Source organism: Hyperolius riggenbachi, chromosome 8, assembly GCF_040937935.1.
Source record: "Hyperolius riggenbachi isolate aHypRig1 chromosome 8, aHypRig1.pri, whole genome shotgun sequence".
NCBI classification, from domain to species: Eukaryota; Metazoa; Chordata; class Amphibia; order Anura; family Hyperoliidae; genus Hyperolius; species Hyperolius riggenbachi.
In genome coordinates, this window is record NC_090653.1 from 22,885,289 (window position 1) to 22,901,400 (window position 16,112).

At 42.3% G+C, this 16,112-nt stretch overlaps 1 long non-coding RNA gene across 2 annotated transcripts in view; it reads right to left on the reverse strand.

Annotated features, from left to right (window-relative positions):
• Positions 1-16,112, reverse strand: part of LOC137528647 (uncharacterized) — a 323,545-nt gene that overhangs the window by 105,851 nt on the left and 201,582 nt on the right. For both annotated transcript variants that reach the window (XR_011023449.1, XR_011023448.1), the window contains exon 4: positions 14,486-14,599. This is a non-coding gene — a long non-coding RNA (uncharacterized lncRNA). The remainder of the gene's footprint in view (positions 1-14,485; positions 14,600-16,112) is intronic.

Below are 16,112 nucleotides of genomic sequence, written 5' to 3' on the forward strand. Positions count from 1 at the left end.
GAAATACTTTAATTGACTTAGAGGCCTCTTAAAGAGACTCCGTAACAAAAATTGCATCCTGTTTTTTATCATCCTACAAGTTCCAAAAGCTATTCTAATGTGTTCTGGCTTACTGCAGCACTTTCCACTATCACAGTCTCTGTAATAAATCAATGTATCTTTCCCTTGTCAGACTTGTCAGCCTGTGTCTGGAAGGCTGCCAAGTTCTTCAGTGTTGTGGTTCTGCTATGAACTCCCCCTTCCAGGCCCTTCTATGCACACTGCCTGTGTATTATTTAGATTAGAGCAGCTTCTCTCTTCTCTCTTATCTTTTACAAGCTGGATAAAGTGTCTTCTGAGCTGGCTGGGCTTTCACATACTGAAGAATTACAGACAAGGGCAAAGCTGTTTGCAGGAAGAAAAGAGCAGCCTGAAACTTCAGTGCATGAGAACAGGGGGAAGAAACACACAAATGATCTCTTGAGATTCATAAGGAAGGCTGTATACAGCCTGCTTGTGTATGGATGTATTTTCTATGTGTGGACATACTGTACATCAACCTACTTCCTGTTTTGGTGGCCATTTTGTTTGTTTATAAACAAACTTTTTAAAACTGTTTTTAACCACTTTTAATAAGGCGGGGAGCGGCAAAATTGTGACAGAGGGTAATAGGAGATGTCCTCTAACGCACTGGTATGTTTACTTTTGTGCAATTTTAACAATACAGATTCTCTTTAAGGTAAAATGCTTATCTCAACGCCACAGTGTAAAAGGGCCCTTAAAGGACTACTATTGCAAAATTCATAAAGATGTAAAATAACGTAAACACATACAAAGAAGAAGTAAGTTTCTTCCAGAGAAAGATGAGACATAAATGACTTTTCTCCTATGTTGCTGTCACTTACAGTAGGGAGTAGAAATCTGACAGAACCGACAAGTTTTGGACTAGCGCAGCTCCTTATGGGGGATTCTCAGGGATATATTTATTTTCAAAAGCACTTAGTGGATGGCAGTTGCTCTGCCCAACTGCCAAAAAAAGTGCAAACAGGTAGGGGGGCAGTCTGCATCTTTATATAAATCCTTTTTGGGGATTGTCTCTTTAGAAATTATACAGGCCATGCAGAGAATCCCCCATGAAGAGATGGACTAGTCCAAAACCTGTTGGTTCTGTCAGATTTCTACTGCTTACTGTAAGTGACAGCAACATAGGAGGAAAGTAATTTATGGCTCATTTTACACTGCAGGAAACATACTACTTATTTGTCTATGTTTACATGTATTTTAAATTTTACAATTTTCGCGAAAGTCGTCCTTTAACCATTTCTGCCGCCCGGACGTGAAGCTCACGGCTGCTCTGCTGCGGTGCTGTGCTTCGGCACACGCGATTGCGGGCGCGCCCCCGTGCCCCCGTGGTGTCCCCCGGTAGCCCTGGGATCAGTGAGCGGGAACATGGTTCCCAATCACCGATCCGTGTCCCCAGCAGAAAAACCAAAGCGCTCTTACTAGAGGCTTCAGTCTTTCTGCGCATCAAAATTTCTGCATCCCCCTTGTGCTTCCGGTTAGCGAGAAGCACAAGGAGGGAAAAAAAATTCAAGGTGGCCATCTTGTGGCCAAATAGTAAAACTACATCTACATATTTTTTACATTACAATTTACACATATAGTAACATTAAACATTAACTGTTTGTTTCCCACCACAAAATATTACCCAAATAAAATTTATGAAAAAAAAAATACAATTAAAAAAAAAAACAAAAAACAAAAGACATAAATAGTTACCTAAGGGTCTGAACTTTTTAAATATGCATGTGAAGGGGGTATACTACGAAAAAATGTTTTAAATTATAAGCTTGTAAATAATGAAACGAAAAAACGGAAAAAACGCACCTTTATTTCCAAATAAAATATTGGCGCCATACATTGTGATAGGGACATAATTTAAATGGTGTCATAACCGAGACAAACGGGCAAATAAAATACATAGGTTTTAATTATGGTAACGTGGATTATTTTAAAGCTATAATGGGCGAAAACTGAGAAATAATGATTTTTTTCAATTTTTTTCTTATTAATCCTGTTAAAATGCATTTATAAAAAAATAATTCTTAGCAAAATGTACCACCCAAAGAAAGCCTAATTAGTGGCAGAAAAAACAAGATATAGATCAATAAATTGTGATAAGTAGTGATAAAGTTATTAGCAAATGAATGGGAAGTGAAAATTGCTCTGATGCATAAGGTGAAAAATCCCCGCGGGCTGAAATGGTTAAAGAATAACTGAAGTTAGAGGGATGTGGAGGCTGCCATATTTATTTCAATTTACACAATACCAATTGCCTGGCTGCGTTGGTCTCTGCCTCTAATATATTTTGTCATAGATACTTTTAAACAACATTAAATTACAGAATGACTTGCGTAGCTCTGATATACAGTATATCATAACTGTTTTTAAACAAAAGGGGTATTTTGTCCAGAGACACTTATTCAATCAGGTCCACAAAGTGTTGGCAGTGCCACTGTGGACCTAGGAGTTAAAATGATGCAAATATAAATCCCTTAGGAGAAGTGAGCAAGGACCTGCCTGACTTTTGGGAGAATTGAGCAGGACCTGCCTGACCTGTGGCCAAGTCCCTTTGTAGCCATTTCACAAAAACTGAAACTTGGCTTCCACACAACGGCAAGGCCTTGGACGGCTGTGTTCAGAGGCTCGTGTTCCACCGCGCCCTAAAAACCGACTGGCTTTCCACAGGTTGGTAATACAACGACCTCACATGTCTACCAAGCATAACAATCTAGAATGATTCCTCCCGTCAAGCCACGGCCATACTGTGTGGGCCGACTGCTCGTTTATGGTAATCCTCTCCAAACATTTTAGTAACTCTTCAACTCGGCCTCGTCGAGAGCGACTTGACGTCTCATTTTGAAGAGCCGCACAGGCCGCCTTCGGTACGGGGAGCCCTGGAACAACTAAACGCTTGTTACCCGAGCTAATGACCCACCAAGGTGACTAACAGAATCAACACAAAAACATTTACATTGGATGAAGAAGGGAGTAATATCCCTTATTTCGTTTTAGACATCCCTCCCCCAAAAAGTTAAAATTTGGCATTTCCAAATGAGTTCAGGGTCCGGAGGCAGGATCTGTGCTGCCGGGAAGATTGTCTGTGTATTTTGGACACGGTCCCATGTCCCCTGCAGCAACACAATCTGCATATTTACATATCAAAGTGACGGAATAACCAATCCCAATGGGCTCCAAGGGGGGGGGGGGGGGGGGAACAAACGTGCTATATATAGGATTTCTCCACTCAGAGCCCTCCTCTCCTCTTCTCCCATTTCTCTACCTCCCCAGCCGGACACAAACACGATCTGTGTTGGCTTAACCTTCACCGAGTATGAAAAGAACTAGTTTTTCATCTCCGTTCAACTGGTTACAACACATGGAGCCTCAAGTCCTGCAAAGGGCAAATTAAAGGACAACCAGAGATGATAGTAATCAGCTGACTACAGTTACGCAACATTTTGCATACATTTTCACAATTACGCCTATACATACTGATAAATTGTCAACAATAATAATATTAATATTACTAAAAATAAAGAAAAAATATTTCCTACTAATGTTCTATTCATTATCCATACTACAGATAAAATGCATTATATTATAAGCTTTTTTTTTTACTTCGGGTTTGCTTTAAAGAGTACCAGAGCCAAAGCTCGGGTACACAAAATGAGATACTTACCTTAACCACTTTACCCCCCGCCGGTACGGATATCTCCGTCCTTTTCCATCCTTATAAAACCAAGGGACGGAGATATCCGTATATCCCGCGCTACCGCCGCTGTCCGGCGCTCCTGCTCGCTCGTGCGCGCGCTCCCGCCGCCGCCCGCTCGCATGGAGATCAATGAACGGGAAAAAACGTTCCCGTTCGTTGATCTAAGCCCCCGCAATGATCATGCTTCTACGAGAAGCAGCGCGATCATTGTGATTTTCCCAGCCTCATTGTGCTTCCTGCAAGCATACTTCCGGACGCGTGCAGGTCGCAAGAACAAAAAATCACTGTGGCCATCTTGTGGCCAAATAGTAAAACTACACCCTAAAGCATTTTTCATATACACATACCTTCGTTTTACACAATAAATTAACTCATTACCTCCCAAACTCCACAATTTTTTTTATTTATTTTTTTGTAATTAAAAAAAAAATTACAATAAAAAAAAAACATAAATAGTTACCTCAGGGACTGAACTTTTTAAATATTTATGTCAAGAGGGTATAACACTGTTACTTTATAAACTATGGGCTTGTAATTAGGGATAGATGCAAAACTGAAAAAAATGCACCTTTATTTCCAAATAAAATATTGGCGCCAAACATTGTGATAGGGACAGAATTTAAACGGTTTTATAACCAGGGCAAATGGGCAAATACATTTCATGGGTTTTAATTACAGTAGCATGCATTATTTAAAAACTATAATGGCCAAAAACTGAAACATAATAATTTTTTTCCCACATTTTTTCCTATTTTCCCATTAAAACACATTTAGAATAAAATAATTCTTGGCATAATGTCCCACCTAAAGAAAGCCTAATTGGTGGCGAAAAAAAACAAGATATAGTTAATTTCATTGCGATAATTAATGATAAAGTTATAGACGAATGAATGGAAGGAGCGCTGAAAGGTGACAATTGCTCTGATGCTCCAGGGGTAAAACCCCTCAGTGGTCAAGTGGTTAATATTACTAAATGTTGTATTCATTATCTGTACTACAGATACAATTAATTATATTATAAGCTTTTTTCACTTCAGTTTTGCTTTAAAGTGTACCAGAGCCGAAGCTCGGGTACACAAAATGATATACTTACCTTAAAGGGAACCTGTACTGAGTACAATTATTTAAAATAAACACATGCGGTAACTTCAAATGAACATTACATAGCTACCTTGCCATCAGTTCCTCTCAGAAGCTCACCATTTTCTTCTTACAGTGATTCCTCCCAGTTCTGACAACATTTTGTCAGAGCTGAAATATATCAGTTACTGTCAATTATATATCAGTTGCTGTCAGTTATAGCTGAGAGGACAACTGATGTGCCCGGTAATGTCCATGTTTCCCTATGGCTCTTGTGGGCGATGTTACAGTTTAACAGTGTGTTGACCAGAAAGCTGTTATGGGGTAATGGCCATTTTCAAAATGGAGGACAGAGAGTTCCCTTGATCACAGTGGACAAACAGGACGCAGGGGAGGGGAAAGAGATTGAGAAGTAGATTACATGGGAGGTAAGTATGACGTGTGTATGTTTATTTTGATGTTTATTTTCAGTTCAGGTTTTCTTTAAAGAGAAACCGTAACCAAGAATTGAACTTTATCCCAATCAGTAGCTGATGCCCCCTTTCCCATGAGAAATCTATTCCTTTATACAAATGGATCATCAGGGGGCGCTGTATGGCTGATATTGTGGTGAAACCTCTCCCACAGGAAACCTGGCCCTGGCAGCTTCCTGTCTGTGAACCTTGTTGCATTGGGGGAAATAGCTGTTTACAGCTGTTTCCAACTGCCAAAAAAGCAAGCAGCAGCTACATCACCTGCCAGCAGTAAAAATGTCACCATGTGATAAATGTCAGAATGTAAATCAGGGAGAGGAAACATTTTACAATGGGCAAACACTGACTAAATCATTTATACATAATTAATGTAAAAATGAAGCACATTTTTATAACATTATTTTCACTGGAGTTCCTCTTTAAGAGAAGGAAGCCTCAGGATCCTAATGAGGTTTTCCCCACTAATCTGTGGTCCCCCATTGCTGAGCGCCCCACCCCCCTTCCCCCGGAAGATTAGTGACAGTGCATTGCAGACTCCATGCTGCTGTACATGCGCAGGCGAGCTAGCACGGCCATTGCAAGCACTTCAACCAGGATGAGGGGCTGCGTGGCCCTGATGTGAAGGGGGGCAGCGCGCTCAGCAACGGGGGACTTGGATCACCCGAGGGAAGCCACATTAGGATTTTGAGGCTTTCCTCCCTAAGTAGGAAGTGATAGATTTTGAACCTGAGCTCTCGCATGCAAATGTTCAAACAAATGCATTCACAGATTCACTCATCCAGGCACAACTGTTATCCCTACAGCTAAGTTAAAAGCCGGGGTTTTAGTTCACAGAAGAATGCATTCTTATGCTTAGTCACCTATACTGTGCAGAAGTACCCAGGTAAACATAGGTGTCCTAACTCTGGCCCTGTAACATGCATAGTGCAGACATGCAAACATTCATTGCATCAAACCTATCTAGGGATTAGGAGCACACATCCTGACGTCCTCTCCTGGGACAGACAGTGCATCATACCAATCGCACAAGGGAGCTAACATTATGTGTCCATGTGCACCATGCACATACACCAGCATAAGCTGTGTGCATGCTGACAAAACACATACAGTAGGGATAACAGTGGTGCCTGGATGAGTGAATCTGTGAATGCATTCGTTTGAACATTTGCATGCGTGCGTGCGAAGGGTTAATAGATTTTTGCTGTTTTCTGACCACACCCCCTTTAGCACCTCCCTTTCCTTAATAACTTATTTCATGTCCTAACTAGAGGCGATGTGCCTGGATATATGTTTATTACAGGTTTGCTTTAAGTCCTGTATTTCCAGCTGTGGAGAGTCATTATTAAGGCCCGATGTCCTCGTCACCAGCATGTAGGGCAGGAGCTATCAGTGACACACAGATCCGGTGGAGCCAGGCACGGCGCTGATATTCAGACGGCCTAAATGTAATCATTTTAAGTGCATGAAATAACAGCTCAGACACAGGAGTCCGACCATAATAAATGTCCTGCCAATCACAGCCCGAGGGACGCCGGGGGGACAGGATGACTGATAGGACATGGTGACGTCAGGGAGGCTCTGAGGGGATCACTCACAGCACAGACAGGTCACCTTCAGGCCTGCAGGAAGCCAAACATAGGGCCCCGATCTGCTCCCCCTACAGGGCACCCCAAGAGGAGCAATCACCCCACAATACAACGCGGCCTCTGCAATACACTCACTATTCTAGGTGGCCACACACCATACAATAACATGATCCGATTTTACGGCAATTCGATAAAAACGATCGGATCTCCGAAAAAAATCCAAAGCTTTTTTCCATTCGACTGAAAAATCCAATCGGATTTCCCGTTTGCTTCGATTTTTATCGATCCGGAATGCCAGATATTTTTCTTCAATCTTTCTACAGATTGTACGGTGTGTGTTAGATTGTCAATGTATTAATATACAACCCCCTGGAAATTTTGTCAGAGTTTCCAATCATTTTTATCATAATTGGGGGGAACATTGAACATACGTGTGTGGTACATTGGTCAGATTTTTGAAATGTTACAATCAGTCAGAAAAATTGATTGCAATTCTTAAATTCAACAGATATTTAAAAAATTGTATGGTGTGTGGCCACCTTAACAGAGATGTCAGCCAAAAGGTGGCCTCACCCATACAATGTAAAGATCCAAGTTAACAACAATTCGATAATTACGATCGGTAGTCCCGAAAAATTGAAAGCTTTTTTTTTTTTCTTCGAGAAATCTGATTGAATTTCCCATTTTTATTTGATAAAAGAAGATCGGGAGTGATGGATTTTTCCGATCAATTTTTTTGAAAATTGTATGGTGTGGGGTGGATTGTCAATTACTTGATGTACAGACCGAAGCAATTTTTTTCTGGGTTTTCAATCATTTTCTTTCATAATTGGGGAAAAATTAAACATAGGTGTGTGGTACATTGGTCAGATTTTTGAATTGATACAATCAGTCAGAAAAATTGATTGTGGTTCTTGAATTGAAAAGATATATGGAACATTGTATGGTGTGTGGCCACTTTTACGCTATCCTAGTGCGGGGAACACAACTTCCAGCAGCCACATTATTTATTCAATGCTACACACAGTGAACAACATTTATCTAATAATATTTATATATATTTAGATCCTTAAAGAGGACCTCCATCCCCCCCCCCCAAAAAAAATATCCATCAGCGCTGCTGTAATGAAAAGTTATATTTACCTGCGGTGTCTTGTCCCACGAAGCGGCCCAAAAGTTCCTGCATCACTCCACTTCCGCCGCTTGGCCCCGCCCCCCCCCCCTCTTCCCTACGAGAAAAACCGCCAAGCTATTTACTGCATTGAATTGCTGGGTGTTTTTTTCTCGGAGGAGAAAAGGGAGGCAGGGCCAAGCAGCGGAAGTGGAGTGATGCAGGAACTTTAGGGCCTCTTCGTGGGACAAGACACCGCAGGTAAATATAACTTCATTACAGCAGCGCTGATGGATTTTTCTTTTTTGGATGCAGGTCCACTTTAAGGACCGGAGCTGTCCTTTCCCTATTGTGCCATGTGATTACTGTAATTGGCTCAGATGTGGAAGCTCTGCTGTCACTGAGACAGCAGAGAAGCGCCTGCAGCAATGGAACAACTGTGCGAACGGCGAAGGCGGTGTGAAGCGGTGAATAGTTGGTATCTACGTCCTGTCAGAGCCACACAGCGACCAGCAGGACGTACATTCCAAATACATCGGTATGGAAGTGGTTAAAGGGCTAGTTCTAGTTGCAATGGGGCCCAAAATTTCTTTCATGCACAGCTCCCTTGAGCATCAGTTTCCTTTCATGTGTTACTCCCCATTTCACCCTCCTCTTCCATGTGCAACAAGCCCTCTTTCATGTCCAGGTGCCCCTTGGCCTGGAACCCCCCAAGTCCCGGACCTTTGGGGCCAGAAATCCAGCCCTAGCCACAGTCTCCCTTCTCCTCCTTCTCTGTCTTTTCTTTCCAACTCTCCTACCTTCTTTCTCCTCTTACACCCCTCCCCCATCATCCTCACCCGCTCTCTCCCCCTTCCTTATATTCTCTCTCCTCAGTAACCACTCTCTTATAAACTTACCTTTCTCTACCCTACAGTCTCCTCCCCCTTTACCTTCCCTTCAATTTCTCCCCCTTCCCCCTCCCTTACAGCCCCCCTCTCTCTCCACTTTCCAGATGTTGTTTATCTCTGTATTTCTCACCCCCCCCCCATTTCTCTGACTCCCCACTTTCTCTTACCCCCCCCCCCCTCCTTAGTGCTGTACAGAGCATATTATTGTCTTGTTACTTAAAGGTGCACTACAGCGAAACATTATACAATTTAAAATATGTGCAAACATATACAAATAAGAAGTACATTTTTCCAGAGTAAAATGAGCCATAAATTACTTTTCTCCTATGTTGCTGTCACTTACAGTAAGTAGTAGAAATCTGACAGAAGTGACAGGCTTTGGACTAGTCCATCTCTTCATAGGGGATTCTCAGCAAGGCTTTAATTCTTTATAAAGATATTCCCTAAAAAGGATTTCAACAATAATGCTGGCCAGCTTCCCTGCTCCCTACATAGTTTTTTGGCTGTTGGACAGAGCAACTGCCATTTACTAAGTGCTTTTGAAAATAAATGAATCCCTGAGAATACCCTATAGAGAGATGGACTAGTCCAAAACCTGTCACTTCTGTCAGATTTCTAGAACCTACTGTAAGTGACAGCAACATAGGAGAAAAGTAATGTATGGCTCATTTTACTCTGGAAAAAGTGTACTTTTTATTTGTATATGTTTGCACATATTTTAAATTTTATAATTGTTCGCTGTAGTGCCCCTTTAACTTTTCCTCAGAGCTAACAATCTAATACCTACCAGAGTCATATGTCTATGTATGCATCATGTAGTGTATGTATTGTAGTCTAGGGCCAATTTAGGGGGGAAGCCAATTAACTTATCTGTATGTTTTTGGGACGTGGGAGGAAACCGGAGTGCCCAGAGGAAACCCACACAGACACGGGGAGAACATACAAACTCCTTACAGATGTTGACCTGGCTGGGATTCAAACCGGGGACCCAGTGTTGTGGACCCCCCACTCTCTTAAAGCAGTAGGATTAGCCATATTATGCCAGGGAAAAAAAACACATACAGTACATAAGTAGATAAATACTTGATCTACTTACATAACACTGTATTATACTGTCCACGTTTTGATTTCAGTGAATGTTATATAGTAAATGAAGAGAATTCTGTTCCTGGTGGGGGCCATGTCTTTTGCCCACAGTTTAGGCTAAATCCTGATGTCATTTCTGTCCTTTACTTTTTTTCTTTTCTCCTCCAATCGCTGAGTCACCTCAGCCTTGCTTGTAAACACAAGTGAGCAGGGGATCGTGTTTCAGATAAGTAGCTAGCCAGGGAAATAAATGGTAGAGGAGGAATATATTATAGATAAAAAGAACTCCCAGCATGCAACTGTTTGGCACTGACTAGTAAAGGGCCAGTGCTCCTTAAGTATGTGATAACTCCAAACCATAACAGCAGAAAAAGTTTTGAATGCAGGATTAGCATCTTTATCACTTAATACACTCAGACCAGTTGCTGTTGAAATTTGATTTTTATAGTGACAATGCCTTTTTAAGGTAAATACCCACCAGCAGATTATGGCGAGATGGATCGGAGATCTCCGGCAACTAACAATTGTTTCCCGATCCATCTGACCAAATCGGGAAGCATTGTTTGCGGTGACAGAAACGAATGATCGTGAAAACAAACGTTTACATGATCGCAGCAAAACTTGGCAAGTCAATGAGGATTGGAACGATTCTCAACAACGTAATCAGACATGTAGGTCGTCTTTCAAAAAAAGAATGATTGTCGCGAGTGTCGTGCGTTGTTAAACATTGTTTAACAAATTCTCGTTCAACAGTATTGCGCAATATTGCAAAAAAGTGTTCATTGCATAAAATTTGCCTATTGTAAAATTTTTCCTCTGATTTACATTCTGACATTTATCACATCGCGACATTATTACTGCTGGCAGGTGATGTCAGTGGAAGGAGATGCTGCTTGCTTTTTTTGGCAGTTGTAACAGCTGTAAACAGCTATTTCCCACAATGCAATCAGGTTCACAGACAGGAAACTGTCAGGACCATGGTCCCGACATCACACTGTGGGAGGGTTGTCACCATAATTTTAGCCAGGGCCGCTCAAATCCGGAACCGGGAGACATCCGGATAGTTCTATCCGGATATCTCCCAGTTACCTGTTATCCGGAAGATACCCGGATAGTTACTATACGGATATCTCCCAGTAAACCTGGGGGGGGGGGTCAATCTTACCTGTCTGATGTCTTCTTCGGTCCGTCTCTCGATGCCTCCCACGATGCGGTCGGAAGTGTTTTTAATCACGTGACCGCCGATTGGACCGCATTGTGGGAGGCGCCGAGGGACGGATCGAAGAAGACGTCAGACAAGTAAGATTGACCCCCCCCTGCCCGCCTCGTTTGTAATCACGTGACGCACGTGGACCGCATCGTGGGAGGCATCGAGGGACGGACCGAAGAAGACATCAGACAGGTAAGATTGACCCCCCCCCCCCCCCCCCCCAGGATAGTAACTATCCGGGTATCTTCCGGTTCCGGATTTGAGCAGCACTATTAGCCATACAGCGCCCCCTGATGATCCGTTTGAGAAAAGGAAAAGATTTCTCATGAGAAAGGGGGGTATCAGCTACTGATTGGGATGTAGTTCAATTCTTGGTTACGGTTTCTCTTTAATCCTCTCGACCACCCCCGCCATATACAGTTGCGCTCTCTTAACCCCCTATCTCTCTGCCCCCCCCCATACACACATCTCCATGTTGTACTCGTCTCTCCCCCCCCCCCCCCCCCATCGTCTCTGCATTTCCGATGTCTGACACCTTGATTATAGCACCTCAGAATATTCCCAATTATGACCTTGAGAGGGGAAGAAATGTAAGTTAATAAGGCTGGAACAAATGATGTATTATTATTTTTTCCCGTGGTCGATTTGCCTAGTGAACTGTTAATTGTAAAACGGGAAGACATTATGTGGCGCTTTCTCTATCACATCTTGTGTTTTAACAGTGACACTTCATTGGGTGCAATTAACAAAGCCTGTGAGATTTATTAAGACACTTCCTTCACGACCAACGATCCGTCCCACTTAAGACATAGCAGTGTTAAAACGCACATTATCTCCCCCTGGCACTTACAATAATGCTTCATGAACTAGCAAGGCATATGTTAAGGCAGATAAAATGGCGTTATTAGCTGACAAATCTCACAATTTATTAGACAGTTAATTTATCAGCTTAAAAGACACTTAAAACAGCTGTGCATTTAATGCCTTTTTAATGTATCCAGTAAAACTTGCATAATTGCCTGCGGTGCAATTTTATTTATTTATTTTTTTAAGCTATGTTGCAGAATGTCTGCATTGACTGTTTACAGCGCCTATCGCTGCTTTTCTCAGGTTTGGCGTCGTGGCAGAGACGGCGGCGAGAAGTAGCGCAGCAAACCAGGCGCGCCGAAGACTGATCGGATATATTGGTGAAGAGAGAACTCCGCCCCTCAGTCATATCACCCTGCCCCCCATAACCAAACTCCTCCCCTTAGTCATATCAATCCTGCCCCCCATAACTGAACTCCTCCCCTCAGTCATATCAACCCTGCCCCCATAACCAAACTCCTTCTCTCAGTCATATCAACCCTGCCCCCCGATAACCATAATTACGTCCTGGAGTCATTGCTCCGCAGATTCTAGCACAGATGTTTTCACATGTAGGCTGTATGTGTGCTATAAACCAGCAGATCTGGGTGTACAGTTGGATAAATGGCTGTATATTTAGGCTGTATCTGAGCTATAAACCAGCAGATCTGGATGTACAGTTGGATAAATGGCTGTATATTTAGGCTGTAGCTGCGCTATAAACCAGCAGATCTGGAGGTACAGTTGGATAAATGGCTGTATATTTAGGCTGTATCTCTGCTATAGACCAGCAGATCTGGAGGTACAGTTGGATAAATGGCTGTATATATAGGCTGTATCTGTGCTATACACCAGCAGATCTGGAGGTACAGTTGGATAAATGGCTGTATATTTAGGCTGTATCTGAGCTATAAACCAGCAGATCTGGATGTACAGTTGGATAAATGGCTGTATATTTAGGCTGTAGCTGCGCTATAAACCAGCAGATCTGGAGGTACAGTTGGATAAATGGCTGTATATTTAGGCTGTATCTCTGCTATAGACCAGCAGATCTGGAGGTACAGTTGGATAAATGGCTGTATGTTTAGGCTGTATCTGTGCTATAAACCAGCAGATCTGGAGGTACAGTTGGATAAATGGCTGTATATTTAGGCTGTATCTGGCTATAAACCAGCAGATCTGGAGGTACAGTTGGATAAATGGCTGTATATTTAGGCTGTATCTCTGCTATAGACCAGCAGATCTGGAGGTACAGTTGGATAAATGGCTGTATATTTAGGCTGTAGCTGCGCTATAAACCAGCAGATCTGGAGGTACAGTTGGATAAATGGCTGTATATTTAGGCTGTATCTCTGCTATAGACCAGCAGATCTGGAGGTACAGTTGGATAAATGGCTGTATGTTTAGGCTGTATCTGTGCTATAAACCAGCAGATCTGGAGGTACAGTTGGATAAATGGCTGTATATTTAGGTTGTATCTGTGGTATAAACCAGCAGATCTGGGTGTACAGTTGGATAAATGGCTGTATATTTAGGCTGTGTCTGTGCTATAAACCAGCAGATCTGGAGGTACAGTTGGATAAATGGCTGTATATTTAGGCTGTATCTGTGCTATAAACCAGCAGATCTGGATGTACAGTTGGATAAATGGCTGTATATTTAGGCTGTATCTGTGCTATAAACCAGCAGATCTGGATGTACAGTTGGATAAATGGCTGTATATTTAGGCTTTATCTGTGCTATAAACCAGCAGATCTGGAGGTACAGTTGGATAAATGGCTGTATATTTAGGCTGTATCGGTGCTATAAACCAGCAGATCTGGAGGTACAGTTGGATAAATGGCTGTATATTTAGGCTGTATCTGTGCTATAAACCAGCAGATCTGGGGGTACAGTTGGATAAATGGCTGTATATTTAAGCTGTATCTGTGCTATAAACCAGCAGATCTGGATGTACAGTTGGATAAATGGCTGTATATTTAGGCTGCATCTGTGCTATAAACCAGCAGATCTGGAGGTACAGTTGGATAAATGGCTGTATATTTAGGCTGTATCTGTGCTATAAACCAGCAGATCTGGGGGTACAGTTGGATAAATGGCTGTATATTTAAGCTGTATCTGTGCTATAAACCAGCAGATCTGGATGTACAGTTGGATAAATGGCTGTATATTTAGGCTGCATCTGTGCTATAAACCAGCAGATCTGGAGGTACAGTTGGATAAATGGCTGTATATTTAGGCTGTATCTGTGCTATAAACCAGCAGATCTGGGGGTACAGTTGGATAAATGGCTGTATATTTAAGCTGTATCTGTGCTATAAACCAGCAGATCTGGATGTACAGTTGGATAAATGGCTGTATATTTAGGCTGCATCTGTGCTATAAACCAGCAGTGATGTGATACTAAATTAATCAATAGGATTTTTTTTCTATTTTGTTCAGTTCTCACCTTTTAATATGAGTGGATTACACGGCAGGCAGCCTAGGCAGAAGCCTAGGGTCTAATGAGTCTCCAGGGTCCTACCTGACAGTCCCTCCGACTTTCTTCCCCAAGAAACCTTACCTAAAAAAAAAACAAAAAAAACAGTTGGCAAGCAGGGAAAGACAAAGCTACAGGTCTGACTAGAGCCTCATTCTGCCTTTTTCAGTCTCTGCCACCAAGCCATTGATTTAGTTTGGGCCACAATCTTGCACCAGAGAAGCTTACATTCACATTACTATAATTATACATTTACAGTGGGTTGCAAAAGTTTTCGGCCCCCTTGAAGTTTTCCACATTTTGTCATATTACTGCCACAAACATGCATCAATTTTACTGGAATTCCACACGAAAGACCAATACAAAGTGGTGTACACATGAGAAGTGGAACGTAAATCATACATCATTCCAAACATTTTTTACAAATAAATAACTGCAAAGTGGGGTGTGCGTAATTATTCAGCCCCCTTTGATCTGAGTGTAGTCAGTTGCCCATAGACATTGCCTGATGAGTGCTAATGACTAAATAGAGTGCACCTGTGTGTAATCTAATGTCAGTACAAATACAACTGCTCTGTGACGGCCTCAGAGGTTGCCTAAGAGAATATTGGGAGCAACAACAAATGTAAAAGTACATTTTTTTTCCTCTAGTGTGCTTGCAACAGGCAGGTAATTAGCTAGGGGGAGGGATTAGCTGTAACACAGGTGATATATTAAACAGGAAGTGTAGGCCAAAGCCTAATCTTGGTGGAGGGCTGTTTCACTTCACTGCTGGGAATTGTGAGCTCTGATTATATTATATTGCTGTTGTTTGTAAATTTGTGTTTTGCTGCTTTGATATCTGGTAGGCTTGTGCATTGCAGTTCATCAGATATCTAGCAGCAAGTGTTAGTTTTAAAAGTTTTTAAAAGTACATTTTTTTTCTCTAGTGTGCTTGCAACAGGCAGGTAATTAGCTAGGGGGAGGGATTAGCTGTAACAGGAGGTATTTGGTCAGCTTCAGGACTCAGTACTGAGCTTGCTCAGTCTGTGGCTTGCTCACTAAGTGGCTTTGACACAAGTGGCATAGGCGTTAAAAACAGGCGTTACAACACAGGCACAAACAGAGAGGTGAGAGGAAGCAGGTAAGGACTTAAAAAAAAAAAAAAAACTTTAAACAATATTGCGGTTCTTTGCATTGGTTAGGATGTGCTAACACGTTGTGGTGTAGTCCTTAAGTTTTGAGGACTCCACCCCAGCTTCACTCACTCCCCCTCCTCCTCCACCCCAACTTTACTCACTCCCCCTCCTCCACCCCAACCTTACTCACTCCCCCTCCTCCACCCCTCCCCCTCTTCCACCCCAGCTGCACTCACTCCCGAACTTCACTCCCTCTCCCGTTTCAACTTTTACCGCCACAGTTTACTTTAAATAAAATTTCCCCACACAATAGTCATCATGTTGGACTATGCTGTACAGTGTACATCCTGTGACATGTATGCATGCCTTGATCAGCGGATTGAGGGTGTTTACTGTTGCCCTGGGTGTGTGCGTGTTGCTCAGTTAGAGGCGGAAGTCGCAGAGCTAAATAAGCATCTCGCAACACTGAGACGCATACA